This window comes from Esox lucius, chromosome 16 (assembly GCF_011004845.1).
Source record: "Esox lucius isolate fEsoLuc1 chromosome 16, fEsoLuc1.pri, whole genome shotgun sequence".
NCBI classification, from domain to species: Eukaryota; Metazoa; Chordata; class Actinopteri; order Esociformes; family Esocidae; genus Esox; species Esox lucius.
In genome coordinates, this window is record NC_047584.1 from 675,214 (window position 1) to 696,639 (window position 21,426).

Sequence of the window (21,426 nt, forward strand, 5' to 3'; positions counted from 1 at the left end):
TTGTTTCTCACGATTTTGCCATTGATAAAAACACACTTAAACAACTTTTCCTCCAAAAGAGCTGAATGGATTTGGATGACAATTGGTGTAAAGGACGACTGGACCATTGTCTTTAAAAGTTATATTATTGTAAATGTTTCTGGTGGATTTTCAAAATATGCATCTGTGTGTGCTATTTCGGGTATTATAGATCACAACCCGATGAGACTATTCAGTCTGCCAGCCAACCCTGTGGTGTAGTGGGAACATCCTGGTCCTTCAATCTTGTGACCCCAGTTCAATTCCCTTCCCTTCTCTGACATTCTATATCTCATAAATGCTTTTCCACTCCTTTCCACAATAGATATCTGAAATACCATGATTTTGATTTATTTGCGAGAATAATTGTATTATGTGACCCTTTTATGCTGTTATTGTTTTCCAAAGAAAGGAACCAGCTGTGGAGTGATTGGAGTCATTGATTTCGTTATAAGTAGGATGTATAGCTATTAGCTAGCCATCTATAATAACCTTTGTACAACAGTACACTTTAGTTCCGTTACAAACGTTATGTTGCCAACTTTATCTCAGCAAAATTGTAATGGCTAGAGGATAGATATCTGTAGGGATTACCAGCAGTCCCTGTGGTGTAGTGGGGACATCCCTGTTCTGCAATCTTCTGACCAGGGTTCAATTCCTTTCTAAGATGTTCCCAATATTGTATTTCAGAAATGTATATCCACTCAGTACTTTTCACCCTTCACACAACAATATATATCCCCTCTGTAATACCATGAGTCCAATTCATTAAATGTATGCAATTACTTCAAACATATTTTTACGTCAAAGTCATCGCTTTGTTATTGGCCCTTGGACGCCCCTGGCATCTCGTGTACAGCACAAAGTTTTTAGCTATGAAGGTATATTCTAGGCCTATGTCTTATTGTCCAGTGTTTTAATAGTATTGAAAATATTGCCTTTAGTAGTTTTTTTTTTTTTTTTTATGTAGATTTCCAGAGACTCCAGAATGAAAACCAAGCTCTGATGGAGGAGAACCAAGCCCTGAGGGAATGCAATGCACAAGCAGGTAAGAACGTGCACTCTTTCTTAAATTTTACTTTTTTGTGTGTAATGTAGGTTCAGAATTACCATATGCCTTTGATTTTGTAGCTTCGGATGACAGCGGCTCAATTCAAGAGCAGGTGAAGCAAGTAGGGACAATTTTGAAGACGTTTGCTCTCACTGGGCAATCAGGTACAACTTGCAAACAACACCTGTGGTTGTTAGTTTAATACCTGTACATGTAGTAGACCTAGATATAAATGTCGTAGTTTAGTATTTGAGGGACCAGGACTGACTACCTTTTTCTTTTATTCTGGGAACCCCTGTAGGTGCGTTTCCTGAAAGGAGCATCTGACCGTGAAGGCAGAAAAAGGCGGCGCACAGCTGAGAAGGACCCACAGCCGACCCCTTAAACCTAGGCTGACTACTGACACCCCAGCATCACTGACAACTGGAACACTTTCTTTATCCTGCAGTCAGTAACATCAAGAAGCCAGAAGTGCCAGACTACACTCACCAAATCCACCCTGTTTTTTTTTGTATTTTAACCTTCGTATTGGCTTATTTCATTCCGTCTTAACGATTCTATTATAGTTTGTAAATCCTATTTCATACCTGTTACTTGATATTGCACATTAACTAGTACCAAAATTCTATTTTCATTTCATCAGTGTGCTTAACTGTTATTCTATAAATAATATCTTGGAAATACTATTTCATACCTCTGATACTTGATATTGCACATTACCTGGTACCAAATATTCTACTTACTCTGTTTTTAACATCAGCATTTTTCATTCCGTCACTGTGCTTAACTGTTATTCTATTGTTAAATATAGCTTGTAAATCCTTGTGCCACAGGTCCGCATTGCAGTTATAATGGTCTGTTCTACTACTGTTTTTACCTCTGTATTTTTATTTAAATATATATGTCAAGTTTTGTTTATCACAGATACAAGAGACACAGATCTTATTGCAGCACGGTGTAAATCTTGTGCTCCAGGTCAGCAATGCCATTATAATGGTCTATTCTACTCTAGAACTTTACTCTAAATTATTACCACTTTTCCTATTGTTAGAAATGGCTTGAAAATGTGATGTTATACCTCGATTTATTTGGTATCCTGCACATTCTTTGGTACCAAATATTCTCATTACTTGTTATGTTTACTGGTAATTATTTTCATCCCAGAGCTGACCTCTTTATATTATTAACAATTATTGTGTTTGTGTTATAATTTGCTTGTATGGCTGTTTTTTTTTACCAAAATTTAATTGGAAAGCCGCAGAACACAGGCGGTAGGAAGGCGGCTGCCGCAATCTGGGGCTTTGTTTAAATATAGATCGCTACGCGATGCGGTAGGCTACTTATTATTTGTGTGGCACATGGGTTGCGATTATTACCTAAAACCTACCATAGAGCAACGCACCGAAGCATTCCAACTTGCAGTGCAGCTGCAACTCCGCTTCAGTTGAATCCTGGTTGCAGCGTATTGACAGTGCGTGAGGCTCCAACAGAGGTTGGTGAAAAATTTACACGGCCCAGGGTTTGACAGGTGGATGTCAAACACGGTTGCCTTGTCTCGCACCACACAAGGCAAAAGCCAGCTCTAGTCAATTAGGGTTTGTTATAACTAGCTAAAGATGCATGATATAGCTTTCACTCTATGCAAACAGGTAAGATCCATTTATTTTGTAGCTTCATATACAGGTGCTGGTCATAAAATCTTAATCTTAATCATCAAAAAGTTTATTTCAGTAATTCCATTCATTCATTACACACAGACTGATATATTTCAAATGTTTATTTCTTTTCATTGTGATGATTATAACTGACAACTAATGAAAATCCCAAATTCAGTATCTCAGAAAATTCGAATATTACTTAAAAGATTTTTAGAAATGTTGGCCAACTGAAAAGTATGAATATGAAAAGTATGAGCATGTACAGCACTCAATACTTAGTTGGGGCTCCTTTTGCCTGAATTACTGCAGCAATGCGGCATGGCATGGAGTCGATCAGTCTGTGGCACTGCTCAGGTGTTATGAGAGCCCAGGTTGCTCTGATAGTGGCCTTCAGCTCTTCTGCATTGTTGGGTCTGACGTATCGCATCTTCCTCTTCACAATACCCCATAGATTTTCTATAGGGTTATGGTCAGGCGAGTTTGCTGGCCAATTAAGAACAAGGATACCATGGTCCTTAAACCAGGTACTGGTAGCTTTGGCACTGTGTGCAGGTGCCAAGTCCGGTTGGAAAATGAAATGTGCATCTCCCTAAAGTTGGTCAGCAGCAGGAAGCATGAAGTGCTCTAAAACTTCCTGGTAGACGGCTGCGTTGACCTTGGACCTCAGAAAACACAGTGGACCAACACCAGCAGATGACATGGCACCCCAAACCATCACGGACTGCAGAAACTTTACACTGGACTTCAAGCAATGTGGATTCTGTGCCTCTCCTCTCTTCTTCTAGACTCTGTGACCTTGATTTCCAAAGGAAATGCAACATTTCAGAGAACATAACTCAGCAGCATTCCAGTCCTTTTTGTCTTTAGCCCAGGCGAGAAGCTTCTGACGCTGTGTCTTGTTTAAGAGTGGCTTGACACAAGGAATGCGACAGCTGAAACCCATGTCTTGCAAACGTCTGTGCATGGTGGTTCTTGAAGCACTGACTACAGCAGCAGTCCACTCTTTGTGAATCTCCCCCACATTTTTGAATGGGTTTTGTTTCACAATCCTCTCCAGGGTGCGGTTATCCCTATTGATTGTACACTTTTCCTTCCCTTCGCCTATCTATTAATGTGCTTGGACACAGAGCTCTGTGAACAGCCAGCCTCTTTAGCTATGACCTCTTGCTCTCCTTGTGCAAGGTGTCAATGGTCGTCTTTTGGACAGCTGTCAAGTCAGCAGTCTTCCCCATGATTGTATTGCATACAGAACTAGACTGAGAGACCATTTACAGGCCTTTGCCTGTAAATGGTTAATTAGTTTTGGGTTAATTAGCTGATTAGAGTGTGGCACCAGGTGTCTTCAATATTGAACCTTTTCACAATATTCAAATTTTCTGAGATACTGAATTTGGGTTTTTCATTAGTTGTCAGTTATAATCATCAAAATTATATATCAGTCTGTGTGGAATTAATGTATACATTATACAAGTTTCACTTTCTGAATGGAATTACTAAAATAAATCAACTTTTTGATGATATTCACATTTTATGACCAGCACCTCTACACTATGTTGTCATTATTTAGAGGAAGAACAAGAAGCTCTCTCCCCATTCATGTTGTTGTTTGATAATTTTGAAGACACTGAAACATTCATGGATGAAATAGACAAAAGAGGACTTCTTTGCTATTTATTTTTTTGTTGATGAAGATACCTATAAGCTGTCTTTAAACCATCAGCTAATGCTGTTTTTCACACAACAAAAATGACAAGATCCAGAAAACCCAATATGGTTTGATGAGACAAAGAGACAAGAAACATCAGTTGTTTAGCAAGAGTAAACTGGACAGTGTTTTGTGAGTGTTCACCTGGTCATACAACATGATAGAATGAAACCAAAACCTACAGAATCTAGGCAAAGCTGAATACACAGTACATAAAGAAACAGTAGTTTTGTCAGTGTTGGAATGTAATATTTTGAATATTTGTACATGTTCACATGTGTAATATGTTGAATCTATGGAAAAGGCCAGCCGGGAGACATAGTCCCTCCAGCGTGTCCTAGGTCTTCCCCGGGGTCTCCTCCCGGTGGGACGGGACCGGAACACCTTCCCAGGAAGGCGCTCCGTAGGCATCCGAAACAGATGCCCAAGCCACCTCAGCTGACCCCTCTCGATGTGGAGGAGCAGCGGCTCTACTCTGAGTTCCTCCCGGGTGACAGAGTTTCTCACCTCTAAGGGATCACCCAGCCACCCTGCGGAGAAAGCTCATTTCGGCCGCCTGTATCCGGGATCTTGTCCTTTCGGTAATGACCCAAAACTCATGACCATAGGTGAGAGTAGGAATGTAGATCTCCCGTTCCATCCTTCCCTCACTCGTGAACAAGACCCCTATATACTTAAACTCCTCCACTTGAGGCAGGCACTCTCCACCAACCTGAAGTGGGCAAGCCACCCTTTTCCGACTGAGGACCATGGCCTCGGATTTGGAGGTACTGATTCTCATCCCCACCGCTTCACACTCGGCTGCAAACCGTCCCAGTGCATGCTGAAGGTCCTGGTTTGAAAAAGCCAACACGACAACATCATCCGCAAAGAGCAGAGACGAAATCGTGTGGTCCCCGAACCTGACACCCTCCGGCCCCTGGCTGCGCCTAGAAATTCTGTCCATAAAAATTATGAACAGAACCGGTGACAAAGGGCAGCCCTGCCGGAGTCCAACATGCACTGGGAACAAGTCTGACTTACTGCCGGCAATGCGGACCAAGCTCCTGCTTCGGTCGTACAGGGACCTGACAGCCCTTAGCAAAGGACCCAGGACCCCATATTCCCGAAGCACTCTCCACAGGATGCCGCGAGGGACACAGTCGAATGCCTTCTCCAAATCCACAAAACACATGTGGATTGGTTGGGCAAACTCCCATGAACCCTCCAACACCCCGTAGAGGGTATAGAGCTGGTCCAGTGTTCCACGGCCCGGACGAAAACCAGACTGTTCCTCCTGAATCCGAGGTTCTACTATCGGCCGTATTCTCCTCTCCAGTACCCTGGCATAGACTTTCCCGGGGAGGCTGAGAAGTGTGATCCCCCTGTAGTTGGAACACACCCTCCGGTCCCCCTTCTTAAAAAGAGGGACCACCACCCCGGTCTGCCATCCCAAAGGCACTGTCCCCGACCGCCACGCGATGTTGCACAGGCGTGTCAACCAAGACAGCCCCACAACATCCAGAGACTTGAGGTACTCAGGGTACTCATCCACCCCCGGTGCCTTGCCACCGAGGAGTTTCTTGACCACCTCTGTGATTTCAGCCTGGGTGATGGACGAGTCCACCTCTAAGCCCTCATCGTCTGCTTCCTCAATGGAAGACGTTACGGCGGGATTGAGGAGATCCTCAAAGTACTCCGTCCACCGTCCAACGACATCCCCAGTTGAGGTCAACAGCTGCCCACCTCTACTGTAAACAGCGTTGGTAGGGCACTGTTTCCCTCTCCTGAGGCGCCGGATGGTTTGCCAGAATCTCTTCGAGGCCAGCCGATAGTCCTTCTCCATGGCCTCACCGAACTCCTCCCAGGCCCCAGTTTTTGCCTCCACAACCACCCGGGCTGCAGTCCGCTTGGCCTGTCGGTACCCGTCAGCTGCCTCAGGAGTCCCACAAGCCAACCAGGCCTGATAGGACTCCTTCTTCAGCTTGACCGCATCCCTTACTTCCGGTGTCCACCACCGGGTTCAGGGATTGCCGCCTCGACAGGCACCGGAGACCTTACGGCCACAGCTCCGAGCGGCCACTTCGACAATGGCGGTGGAGAACATGGTCCACTCGGACTCAATATCTCCAGCCTCCCTCGGGATCCAGTCGAAGCTCTGCCGGAGGTGGGAGTTAAAGATCTCTCTGACAGGAGACTCGGCCAGACGCTCCCAGCAGACCCTTACAGTACGCTTGGGCCTGCCGAGTCTGTCCAGCTTCCTCCCCCGCCATCGGATCCAACTCACCACCAGGTGGTGATCAGTTGACAGCTCCACCCCTCTCTTCACCTGAGTGTCCAAGACATACGGCTGCAGGTCAGATGAAACGACAACAAAGTCGATCATCGATCTGCGGCCTAGGGTGTCCTGGTGCCACGTGCACTGATGGACACCCTTATGCTTGAACATGGTGTTCGTTATGGAAAAACTGTGACTAGCACAGAAGTCCTATAACTGAACACCGCTCGGGTTCAGATCAGGGGGGCCGTTCCTCCCAATCACGCCCCTCCAGGTGTCACTGTCGTTGCCCACGTGGGCGTTGAAGTCCCCCAGTAGAACGATAGAGTCCCCAGTCGGAGCACTTTCCAGCACCCCTCCCAGAGACTCCAAGAAGGTCGGGTACTCTGCACTGCCGTTCGGCCCGTAGGCACAAACAACAGTGAGAGACCTATCCCCGACCTGTAGGCGCAGGAAAACGACCCTCTCGTTCACCGGGGTAAACTCCAACACATGGCGGCAGAGCTGGGGAGCTATAAGCAAACCCACACCAGCCCGCCGCCTCTCACCATGGGCAACTCCAGAGTGGTGAAGAGTCCATCCTCTCTCAAGGAGTGTGGTTCCAGAGCCCAAGCCATGCGTAGAGGTGATCCCGACTACCTCTAGTCGGAACCTCTCAACCTCACGCACGATCTCAGGCTCCTTCCCTGCCAGCGAGGTGACGTTCCACGTCCCTAGAGCTAGTTTCCGTGTCCAGGGATCGGGTTGTCTAGGCCCCCGCCTTCGACTGCCGCCCTCTTGTGGGTGGTGAGCCCACGGGAGGGCGGCCCCATGTCGCTCGTTCGGGCTGCTGTTGTAGCATGTAGAGCTCAAATCAACTATATTGTAACTGCATTCTCAACCATTAAACCTCTTAATGATGGCCCTCTACTTTATCACGTATAACAAAGCAATGGCTACTCAAAGATAAACTGACCATGGCAGGCATAGTGAGTATGATGATGTGTATGTATGCATGTTTCTGTATAATAACTGCACTCTAACTACACTTTCTAAACCACCAATGTCTCATACTTGGCTGTAACCAAAACATTTAAAAAAAATTTAGAGGCACTTCAGTCTTCAAATTAATATATTTCAGTTGGATGTTATCAAACAGTTTTAATCCTGAAACAACATAAAATTAAATGGTATTGGAAAATAACATTTAATTTTACATAATTGGTACAAGCATAATCAGACTAGAGTGCTTTTTCAACATGTAGTCAAAGCAAATACAATTTTATTTTCTATATCAATGCTTGAACCGCTTGAACCTAGTGTTATATCTTGACAAAAGATATTGAATGAAATCATATGGACTCTGAGATAAAGTTGTAATGTTAGTTTACTATTCTTCCTCAATTAGTACACTCAACGTGATGACATACATGACACCTAGCGTCGAAACGTGTGTCAAACCAGGATGTCCCCAAACTGACCAATGGCGACCATCAGTGGGCGTAACATAATATTCAGGAACCCCCATATTAAGTAATGTCCCCGACTTGCGGTCTGGAGATATACCTTATTGATAATATTGCACACAGATGAGAATTGCAAATAATCTGCTTACCTAGACAATTACATTATTAATTGAACACAGAAAAATGAATACAGAAAAGAAAATCAATTTGCTTGGCTTTCATTTTTATTTAATTTACAAAAATATACATCTATAGGCGAACTTCTAGATGACATACCAAAACCTAACTTCACTTGGTAACCAACACAAACTCCACCAGTGTAGCTGTCGTGTGTACACACGGTAGGCAGATTTTTCCCACAGTTCAGTTGTCGCTTACTGCAGCCCGTGTGCAGGCACGTTACCGTGGTATAACGAGGTCTACTGTGGCCACCCCCTTGGTACTGGAATTAAACGAGCACATGGAATCAAACATGAACCAAGCCAGTTCTGGACGGAAAAGGAAATTTGACATAGACTATTTTGGAATCTGGTCTTAATGGGGTGTAAGCTTCACTCTAATGATGGAACTTCTGAGATCCACAAGTTTTCAGGACTGATCTATTGTCTTCATTGTTGGGAGTTGACGGAACAATACACAGTGGATGAAAGTTCGAATGACTGTTGAAGCACACTAATCATTGTTTTGCAGTTTAACAGATTGGGACATCACAACCCCTTTTCTGAAGATACATCACGTTACCGACTGGATACAGACAACTGAGTGTGTGAGTAACAGCAACAGGTTCTAGAAGGATTTCTACAACCACACTGGATGAACCTGTTCCAAATGTTCCTGACCACTCACATGGCAAAACAATGCCAGGGTCAGGTCACTTGGCTTCACACTCCATTTTAAGATTAACCATCGACAGCGACATGAGAGGAGAATCCACCTCTCATGTCGTCCTGAGGGAATACACATACTACATGTCAGAGTACCACAGGCCAGTTGACTGGAAAGGTCACATGGTTCCAACACAGTGGAGTTTATCTTGAATTAGTGAAGTGTTGGAAAATCACTAATCCACTACACACCTACACTGACTTGTTAGGACAACCAGGCAATTTGCTGGGTCCACATCACACTGACTGCAATAACTGATATTGGAACTTGACATCACTGATACAAGACAAAGAACACAGAAGACTAGAACTAAAGGACATTTGATACAAATCTAGCTTCATTCCTAACAATCAATAGTTCCTAAATTGACTGGTGTTTTGATATTAAATCAGGTAGAGGACTACATATAACTACCCAAAGATTGGTCATTGCTTTTTGTTTTTTTGTGTTGACTATCAAGTTGCTTGATAGTCATAATTACAAAAACTATCCTGATATGTTTAATAGTGCCATATTCCTTTTTTAAGGTAAAACCTGTGTTATGGAAATTTTGAACTACGGTGCATTTGAGAAATATCTGCTTTTCTATTGCCTGGTATGTAACTAGTTTCTTTGATTGTGATACACGTCTGTATAAATATCAGAGCATCACTAGGTACTCTGACCATGTTCCTTTCAACTGTAATAAATATGAAATGTATATGTATCTACTTCAGAGACTCCTCAGATGATTATCCTGTAAGCGGTTGACGTGTCTCTCTATTTGCAAATAAACTATTAATTGTGCCAAGAGAATTTTGTCTCTGTACTTACTCCTTTAAATGTTCTGATCAATGAAATTGCCATCACACCTGTCACTAGTGCATTCATTGGAGTTGAGTGTTGTGTTACGTCAGGATATTTTGAGTCGTTATTATGATGTTGATGCATGACTCATGATATGGACAAGGGGGGACTTTGATTATTGAAAAGGTTTATTGGGAATTAACTATGCATTTCATTAATGTCATGTTAGGTCTGTTTCTGTTGGACACAGGTTAGACTGATAGTAGCCTTGGACTTGATGTGTATGGTAAAGATCGATCACGATGGTCACTATGACTGCAAAGTTATACAGTGCTATGTGTCAGGGCAAGTTGTGTCCATTGCATCTTATTTTCATTTAATTTAAGGAATAATAAAGTCTCATAGGCCAGATAATCCTTTTTATTCTTTTTCTTTATTGTTTTTAAACAGAAGTGTTTGGACCTTTTAGGTTCATTAGGAATTGGATTATACTTTTATTTTGCTACTTTTATCAACATGTAGTCATATACTCTATGAATAGACCCATGGATCGTAGGTTTGAACATACCATTGTGAGAAAGCCTGTCTTTACCTGATGATACACATGTATTTCAGTTTTATTCTCTTGTTAGAGGAGTGGTACTTCGTTATCTTGTGCTATATGAGGTACCGTATCACAAACAGTTGGTATCCACTGTTGAGGGGCCCCACACAACCTGATAAGTGTGTGGAGCCAGGAACTCAAGAGGGGCCATGTAAGGTTAGGATATAGAATACACGTATGAGATTGGAAGACAGACAGATATTGGAGGGGATGTGCTGGAGGATAAACGACTGTGTAATGATTGGTTATGACCACTGACCGCCTCCTATGTGTATTGGAATAAAAGACTGTGCTAACTTTGTAATTATGTAAGAACTATGGAAGACCACAACTACTTGTGCAGTGAAAGAAGAGGGGTTTCTACAATTCTCTCGTCTTTTCACTTGACGAAAAAGTCAGTTTATAAAGTCAGTCGATATTGATACAGTTGTGTTCATAAGTTTCCATAACCTGCCAGAAATTGTAAAATAATGTCATTGATTTTGAAAATATGACTGATAATGCAAAAAAAAACCATTATATTTAAGGATAGTGATCATATGAAGCCATTTATTATCACATAGTTGTTTTTCTGCCTTTTTAAATCATAATGATAACAGCAAAAGTTAACATACCCTTGAACGTTTGGCCTTGTTACAGACACACACAGGTCAAAATGGCAAATAAAAGTTAATTTCCCACACGTGTGGCTTTTTAAACTGCAATTAGTGTCTGTGTATAAATAGTCAATGAGTTTGTTAGCTCTCATGTGGATGCACTGAGCAGGCTTGATACTGAGCCATGGGGAGCAGAAAATAATTGTCAAAATACCTGCGTTACAAGGTAATGAAACTTTATAAAGAGGGAAAAGGATATAAAAAGATATCCAAAGCCTTGCAAATGCCAGTCAGTACTGTTCAATCACTTATAAAGAAGTGGAAAATGCGTGGATCTCTTGATAAAAAGCCAAGGTCAGGTAGACCAAGAAATATTTCAGACAAAACTGCCAGAAAATTATTCAGGATACAAAGAAAACCCCAAAGGTAACCCTAGGGGAAAAATACAGGAGAAATACAGGCTGCTCTGCAAAAAGATGGTGTGGTTGTTTCAAGGAGCACAATACGACGATACTTGAACAAAAATTTGCTGCATGGTTAAGTTGCCAGAAAGAAGCTTTTACTGCGCCAATGCCAATAAAAAGCCCAGGTACAATATGCCGACAACACCTTGACATGCCTCAGCTTCTAGCACACTGTAATCTGGATTGATGAGACCAAAATAGAGCTTCATGGTCACAACAATAAGCACTTTTTTTGGATAGGGGTCAACAAGGCCTACAGTGAACAGAATACCATCCCCACTGTGAAGCATGGTGGTAGCTCATTGATGTTTTGGGGGGTGTGTGAGCTCTAAAGGCACATGGAAAAAATGTGTCAAGATGAATGCAGCATGTTATCAGAAAATACTGGCAAAAAATTATTTTGCACGAAAGCTGCTCTTGGACTTTCGAGCACGACAATGACCCTAAACATAAGGCCAAGTTGACCCTCCAGTGGTGACAACAGAAAAAGGTGAAGGTTCTGGATTGGCCATCACAGTCTCCTGACTTTAATATCATCGAGCTACTCTGTGGAGAACCTCAAACGTGCGATTCATGCAAGATGGCCAAAGACTTTGCATGACCTGGAGGCTTTTGAGAGTTGAATGGGCAGCTATACCACCTGCAAGAATTCAGGGCCTCATAGACAACTATTACAAAAGACTGCACGCGGGCAAAACACAGTATTATAGAACTAAAGATATGCAAACTTTTTTTTTCCTTTGTTGCAATGTTTTGTTCAATGATTGTGCCATTCTGTTATACCCTACAGTTGAATATGAATCCAGACATGTCTTTAACATTTTCACACGTGAGTTTCAAATATTCCTTACCGAACCCCAGCGTGAGATTTTTTGCGCGTGACTTCAGTACTCTCTCCAGCATTTGAACTCCCGCCAGCATTTGAACAGTCACCTTGCTAGGTAACAGAGGTGGGGGACTCGAGTCACAATTTTCAGGACTTGTGACTTGCTTGATTAAAGTATGAAAATGACTTGACTTGACTTTGACTTGAGAACAAGTTACTTGAGACTTGACTTGACTTGAAGTGGAAGACTGGACAATGACTTGAACTTATAATAAACAAACAGCAATAAAATTATTGTATATGTTGTGACATCAGCACCACTAATCAGCGTATGTGCCTTTAACGCTGCACAATTCAAACCGCGCCAAACATGGCAGACAGTAACGTTAGTCGAGCTCCACAAATAGTATCGTTTGGATACAAGGACTTTGAACTGGACCGTGTGAATAAAAAAAAGATTTGCCAGATGCAAAATATGCAACAACGTCAAATTTCATTCGTTATTTTAAGAACCACAAGGAAAGGTAAGAAAGTAATCTCTTTATAATCAGTTGAATATGAGCGGGCATGTATATTATTACACGTAGGCGATAATGTCTGTATTAAATGTGGGCATTTTCAAGTGCTTGTGGACTGCGTGTGGAAACTAAAAAGCATTGTGCTACACCATAACAGTTAACTTTACTGCATGAAAGGCTAACATGGAGGCGCCGATGTGATTACTAGCACCTAAACATTTCGAAGAGTTTTTTTTTTTTTACTCATACAGACAAGAATAATTACAGCGTAATTACATATTAGGCAGTTTTTCAGTCACAATAATTAGTTTATAAGGTTGTTATTATTAGCCCTTATTACATGGATTGGCTGAATTCCAGTGCAGAATGCGTGTTATTTCTTGATAACAGACCGTTGCCATGAAAAACAGCGCGTTGCTATGGACGCAGCAGGATCCTAACCAGAGACGGAACGGACTATTATCTTTAGAGGAAGCCATACAATCGTTTTTAAATCAATAAATTCCTTTTGAAATCAATCTTTTGTGTCAAATTATAGATTTATTTGGTAGGTAGCCATGTAATTAGCGGGATAAGGTATAGCGAGTACAACCCTTTCAGGCTGATTCAAGATCCCTCCGCTTTGTCCTCCCAAACAATTGTACCACGGAGGAGAAAAATATTTGATTTTGAAATCGAGCTTCGCACCGAGCGCACGTCAGAAACAGAGGACACAGTGTGTGTGTGTGTGTTCATCTTTTTAGTACTGTGACTTGACTTGAAACTTATAAGGACTCGACTTGACTTGCTTAGGGTGAACCCTTGACTTGACTTGACTTGCTTGATTTATCTGAACTGTGACTTGAGACTTGACTCGAGACTTGATGGTTAAGACTTGAGACTTGCTTGGACTTGACCATGTGTGACTTGTCCCCATCTCTGCTAGGTAAGGAACACAACATGCATTGCATTGCAAACTTCTCTCGTTGACTCTAATTCTAAGAGTTGCAAAATTTGGTTGATTTATAACTGTAGCTAGCTAGAAAATGTCAGCTACCCGCTAGCTAACAAATCGTGACCAGTAAGTCACAAATAAACTATATAAAATGAATAAACTATATAAAATGCATACAACGGGTAGCGTAACTTCTAGAAAGTTTTTGCAATGGTTTTGATCGGTAGTAGTCGCTAATATAATTTGTTTTTGTGTATTAGTGTTGGCTGTCTGTTGGTACGTAAGTAACACTTCTTGTGCTGCTTTCTACCTGGTTAATGTCATAGTATGGTCTTGAAACAATTACAATCAGGAAATAAAGTTATAAACACTGTTTGAGCTAAATGTGAGTAAATAATAGCACGTTTTTTTACCAGCCATTGTTACGTTACTTGTAGCTAGGCATGCTAATGGTGCATTCTAAACAAGACGTTCTAATCACACCAGTGTGATCGTACGCTTCTGGGACCACACTAGCCTGATCACACTGCTGTGACCGTAAGTCACTTCAGGCAAGTCTAAGTCAAGTCTCAAGTCACAGCATGCAAGTCTGAGTCAAGTGTTTTAAGCACTATAGCAGGGGTTCCCAAACGTTTTTGGCTGACGTACCCATTTAGAATCTAAAAATTCTTGCAACCTCAACCATGTGAAGAAAAACTATAAAAGTAAATTCTAAAACATTCTCCCCTGACCCCATTTTCATATCAGGTGACCCCACATGGGGTTGCGACCCCTAGTTTAGGAACCTCTGCACTATAGGCTATAGTTATATTAGTCCAAAGAAAGTTCTTTCAACATAAGGTGTACTTTTTTGATTACTATTATTTTATGGGCTATTTAATCAGCAGTTGATAATCTAGTACACTAATACTTAATTGTAACATGTTGAGAAAAAGGGCAGAGTACAGGAGATGAGCCGAGGGTTTCAGGAGCAGCAGTCGACAACGGATCAACAATTTACACCAGGACCTGAGAAGGATGACGTACAACTACCCCCCTACCCCTTGATGTTTGTGTATGAACCGAACAAAGACCCCAGTAAAACAGAAAACTTTCAACAGCTCTGTGAAGAAATGGGGAGGGCCTACATAGACCTACATAAAAGGGCCTGGAGGGTCCGATAACTGTGCTTTTTTGCTTTTGGAGCGAAGACTCAAGAAGAGTTGATCTGACTCTTGGTTATTGGACCCTCCCGGAACCCGGCGCTGTCTGTACTAGTGATTGACTAAATAAAGATAGGAACTTGTAAGAGATCTGTCTCCCTCTGCCTCTGAGCCGCAGCCCTGTTTTTACTAGAGTTAGTAGTCTGTGAGATTCCGCGTACTGCATAAATCAAAACTTAGACCTAGAGACGATACCAGTTCCCCGTCCAGGTCCCTTGCAGGCAACTGAGAGAAAGGGGTAGACGCGATCGTCTGTGAGAGGGTGTTTGGTACTGGTTTGCTCTAGGGTTGGGTAAAAAATACATTAATTCCTTGAGGTGTTGGTTCTGGGTTTAAGAAAGTATATTTTTTGATAGAATATTTTAGGAAAAAATAAGTTGGCTGACTCAGAATTTGTTCCCGAGAAGGAATTTCAAAACTTGAGACCCTGCCATAAAAAGATCTGATCTCTGACCCAGTCTGAGCTGAGAACACACAGACAGACAGAAGATCAGCATTAGTTAGATTAGATTTTTAAAAGGGTTGTGATTTACAGCTGGGAAATACCCACACCTTGGAGAAAACCAGAAAATAGTTTAAACGGACCGTAAGGGGACCTAAAGGCTATATAAAGCCAGCAGAAGTATGATAGGGATGACTCTCAGTAGCTCAGGCTCGGTGAGTGAATAAGCACAACTATAAATATTGTTGAGCATTAGGAACCACCAGGTGGCAACATAAAAAGTTCCTCCGTCAGAGGATTGATCGATAGGACTGTTACAGGACGCATGTCATAAGCCAGGGTGGAGGTTAACTGACCTTGCAGTGGGTCAAGTTAAGCCTTACACTACATTCCAGTGCCTGGTAAACTGAGTTCGGTGTAATCCCTCCAAAGACGTAAAATCAAAATAAAAAGATCCTAGGGCAAGTGTGATATAACCAAAGACGCTTGGCGCCGTCACTCGATTAAAACTGAGGTATGACAAATAACAGGAGGTAAGTTGATCGGGTGACCGCGAAAAACATTTAATGTTTAATTGAAGTATGATCATGTTGTGGCTGGGGCTGGCCTATTCTATCTACTGTTCTTTCTGGCATTAGCCAAATTGTCTGACTATTTTACATAGGTTAGCCATGAGCTAACAGCTCTTTGTGTTCTGTATGGCTATATGTGTTGGCTAGATATTAGCTACTGTAACTAATTAGCTGGCAAACATTAGAAACAGGGCCAATTCCTGACAGCGAACAATCATTAGGTTTCAATCAATCACATTTATTCATGGTTCTCTTTTTTTATATTGTTTTACTTTATTGGCCATGTTGAACATCATCATCATCATCATCTTTCGCTTATCCGGGGCCGGGTTGCGGGGGCAGCAGTCTAAGCAGAGATGCCCACACTTCCCTCTCCCTAGACACTTCCTCCAGCTCTTCCGGGGGAACACTGAGGCGTTCCCAGGCCAGCCGGGAGACAGTCCCTCCAGCGTGTCCTAGGTCTTCCCCAGGGTCTCCTCCCGGGGGAGCGGCTCTACTCTGAGCTCCTCCCGGGTGACCGAGCTTCTCACCCTAAGGGATCGCTCAGCCACCCTGCAGAGAAAGCTGATTTTGGCTGCCTGTATCCGGGATCTTGCCCTTTCGGTCATGACCCAAAGCTTATGACCATAGGTGAGAGTAGGAACGTAGATTGACCGGTAAATCGAGAGCTTCGCCTTGCGGCTCAGCTCTTTCTTCACCACGACAGACCAATACATCGACCGCATTACTGCAGAAGCTGCACCGATCCATCTGTCAATCTCCCGTTCCGTCTGTCAATCTCCCGTTCCATCCTTCCCTCACTTGTGAACAAGACCCCTAGATACTTAAACTCCTCCACTTGAGGCAGGCACTGTTGAACCTTACAGGCAATTTTACAATACAAACAAAAACCCACACCTATACATCTACAGTCCCTCAATAAGAGTTTGAAGCAACAAAAAATACAAACACATATAACAAAAACGGTCACCTTGTGGTAGAGCTTCGTACAACCCATATATTGACTGTATAAAGGCAAGATAAATAAAGCACAGTATATCACAGTATGTTCACATTATTATTCTAGATCAAGCCCTAGAATGACAGGAGTCCATGTTCTTACCAACAGTGGTACTTTCAACTGTAGAATAGCAGTCATATTTTCCATTGTATAGACCGGTTTGATTCTTTGTTCCCACTGACCTATAGTAGGGGAGCAAGGCTTCATCCAATTAACAGTGATAATTTTTCTTGCAATCATTAATAAAATATGTAACATGTAGCGTTGGTCCTTAGAAAGCAAGTTTTCCGGTGTTTTCTCCAGTAGGAAAAGCAAAGGGTCCAGAGGGAAATCCCTCCTGAAAATGTTGTCCACTTCCTCTTTAATGTCTTTCCAGTATGTCTGTATCACAGCGCAGTCCCAGAATATGTGAGTATAATCCCCCACCATACCACAGTTCCTCCAGCAGGCGTTAGGGGTATTGTTTTTACACATTGATACTGTAAAAGGGGTCCTAAGAAATCTAATTTGCACGTTCAAAGTCCTCCTGACGTTGTCCACGCCTTGCCCGTAATTAATTAACCCAGTTCGATCCGGTTTTACCAGTTTGTGTATGAATTTTTGTTTTCTTTTCGCTATAATTGATGCAAAAATTTTAAGAACAACGCACCAGAGGCAGACTGGACGGTAGAAGGCACACTGTGTTGGGTCCTTGTTTTATTTGTGGATAACACTTATTATTGCTTCTGACCACGATCCAGGCAGGTCTCCCTTCTTTAGCGCATAGTTATACACCTTACACAAGATTGGGGTCAGATCCTCTGTAAATGCTCTGTAGTATTCTCCTGGGAAACCATCTGTTCCTGGATATTTGTTACTTTTAAGTGTTAAGATATTGTCTTTGATTTCTTCTTCTGAAATTGGCACAAACAACATGTCAGCCTCTTTTCTCAGGACGCAATTAAAATCGCCCCCTATTAACAAAACCCCTACCCCCGTGTCTGTCAATAGCGTTGCTATATATTTAAACAAGACAGAATAATCTTCACTCGGGGCATATACATTTAGCATTGTTTCTCTTGTGCCACCAATATCCCCCTTTACAATGACATATCTACCATCTTTATCTTAAACTGTTTCTGTAAGATTAAAGTAAACTGATTTATTAAAGAGTATGGCCACGCCCCGTTTTCTACCCTTTTCAAAAGAGGAGCTGACTACCTGGTCCACCCATTCTCTTTTCAGTTTTAAATGCTCCTTTTCTGACAGGTGGGTTTCTTGGATCATTGCTATAGAACTAAGTAATTTTTTAAATTGGCTTAGTATTCATTTCCTCTTGATTGGATTGCCTAAGCCCTTAACATTATAGCTTATGCAATTTAGACTACTCATAGCAATTATTTGGAGCCTATCTTTGTGCCTACTTATATCACTCATTCTTGACATTTAAGCATACCTGCCAACACAGCTCTACCGGTTGCTGCTCATTGTGTGCCTTCACTCACAGTTCCGCTGAGCTCCGTCGATTAAGTAATAGAAAGAAAAAATCGTAGTCCTAACGTTAGACATATCCAGAAAAAATAGAACCTCGGCGATAACGTTGCTCTCATTCAAAGAGGGCCGCAAGATCCGCCGAGGGGAACACTCCCGCTGCCCCTTCCCCACAACATTCCACCCGTAGCGGGACATCTCGTCATCTATCTGAACTCTTTCTTTGACTTTTGGATGTATGTTATACTCCGCCAGGGCTGGAAGAGCCTCTGAGAGCGTAGGGTAAGTCTGTTTCCACGATCAGTTTCAGCTGCGCTGGAAAGAGGCACTTGGCTTTAATGTTCCTCTCCTTTAGTTGTTTGATTACCTCATGCACCTGTGTTCTCCTTCTCTGGAATTTGGGAGAGTAATCATGGTCGAAGAATATTTGCGTATTTTGTAGTTTAGTTTTTGTCTCCATGCTTGTCAAAAGATTAGTCCACAAATCTAGTGACTAGAGACCTAGGTGTAGCCTTGGGGTCTTTCGGTTCGGACGTTGTAGAGCGGTGTGCTCTCTCTATTTGCATATTCACATGAGGTTTTGGATTAAGTACAGATTGAATCAGCTCCATGACAAATGTCTTTACATTGTTCCCCTCGCTACCCTCAGGCACCTGATAGATTCTCAGATTGTTACGTCTTGTTCTGTTCTGCAGATCTTCACACCTAGCTGTTAGGTCCATCTCTTGTCGTAGCAGATAAAGTATAGCTCTCTCGTACCTTCTCCTATATTGTCTTCAACCGCACTTATACGTTCTACCGCCTCCATGGTTCTCTTCTCTAATTTTGTAATTTCCCCTTTCAGTTTTATCATTGATGCTTCCAACTTCTGAAGGTATAGTTTGGTCTGATTGTGTCCTTCTCAGTTTTCTGACCTTAGCTTTTCTAGCTCGGCTAGTATTTTGGCTTCTGGGCTTGAGTTATCGCTACCATCATGCTGATGGTAGCGATAACTAAATGTTTGTTCTTCTCTTTAGACGCATCCTGATTCGCAGGTCTGTTTCTAGAAGACGTTGCCATAGTCAATTTGTGGTGTGGAGCTGGGTTTTAAGTAGTTTGTTAGGTTATTTAATATTTAGTTGGACGGAGCTCAACTTCTAGGTTGCTGTTTACAGCATGGCGTCACCAGAAGTCATCCATAAAGCCTTTTTTACATCAGCAGTTTTCACAAAGGGCTTTTAAAAAACACCTGGCCTTAAACCCCAAGGAGCAAACAACAGTAGTGTTGAATTTCATATATTAAGGCTTCTCACTGAATGTAAAACATCTTTGTGGCAAAATACTATTACAAACGGAACAGATGCACTATCTGCGCTAACGTTTAGGTGACTTTCAAATTTAATTGGTTGCGCTACCAGACCAGAACTAATCATGAAGGCCGTTTTTTTCCTAAGTTTTTGCTATTCTATATTTACCTTCCAAGTGTGAAAATTTCCCTGACACAAGTCACGAATCCAATGACTACATGTCCAAGTCAAGTCTTAAGTCCTTTGAACAGATCGCAAGTCACAAGCCAACTTATTGGTTACTTAAGTGCACAAACTCTGTATGAATCCCATACGAATTAAAAGATATGTGTTTTGCCTGCTCACTCATGTTTTCTTTAAAAATTACAAATTCTCCAAGGCAGGGGCGCAGATAGTATTTTTTAACTGGGGGGGACCAAGCTGTCAGCAAATGATTTAAATTCAATTAGTTATTTTGCGTAATTTGGGCTATAACTAGTGTAGATGTAGTGATTGTATGAGTTAGTGAACTGTTATAAGCTGTTGTAACCAATGTAGATGTATTGATTGTATAAGTTAGTGAACTGTTATAAGCTGTTGTAGCCAATGAAACAAAATATTAAATGTTTGTAATATGAACTGAAACTGAAGGAGCAAGTAGGAGAATAGGAAACCCTGTTTAAGCAGTTGCCGGGGAGAGAAAGATTTAGTATATCTGTCTTTTGAGAAACAGGACACAGGTTAGAGACACACACACATAGTCTGACAGGCCAGACAGAAACCAGGAGGGGACAAGAAGATGTTTGCGTTTATCCTTATAAGGAATAGAACTGGAACTGGACCAATAGCACACTTGTTCTGTAAATTTAACGACTCTATCTTTTGGGACATATTCCTGAGAATTAATGGCTAAAACTGCTATTTCAAATGTCTAAGAATACATTTTTTAATTTAAGTGTTAATTACAAGTTTGTTGCAGTTTATAGATTAGAAATATCTTTCAAATGATGTATGACATATTAAGAAATGTTTTTCATCATATTTAATTTAATTTAAGAATCTATACCTCCGTTGCTCCGTACAATAAAAAATATTTGTTGTTTGCATAAACTTCGCACCACACAAATTTATTATTTTTACTTTATTATTTTTATAGTGGCTTACACGACAGTGAACACACTTCAGTCAGTTTATACAGTACAATGGGTTAAATGATAAGATTAAATATTATTTCCTGACAACGATAAATTGTTTGATTTATCCAACCATTATTTTTGTGTTCATTCATTATTTACCTCTGTCCACTCACCTAAATGCATAGTTATGGTCTCCACATTTTGCTGTGTTTGCTAAGTGCAAAAGCCTTCTTGCCATTATTGTCAGACTAGCTATTCCCCTTAACAAATCTAATCTGCCACATCTGGGAAAGTCAACAGGCATAGGATACTTACATTGTTTGGTTTTTGAAAAAACAAGGTGATTGTTTTTTGTCTCTTCATTGCCTTTATGTGGCATTTATACAGTCGATTTAGTTCAGAAAATCACAGACTCAGCTCAGTCATAGATGGTATATGATCACTATGGTAACCGGTTACCGCTCCTACAGGCACGATTGAGGCACCTGCCAGCTCCTCATAGGACCCCGGCGACGCGTCACTCAGGAGTCGTAGCACACATACACAGAGAGTGAGTGTAAACACTGGTTAGTCCTCTGTCTTACCGATTTTT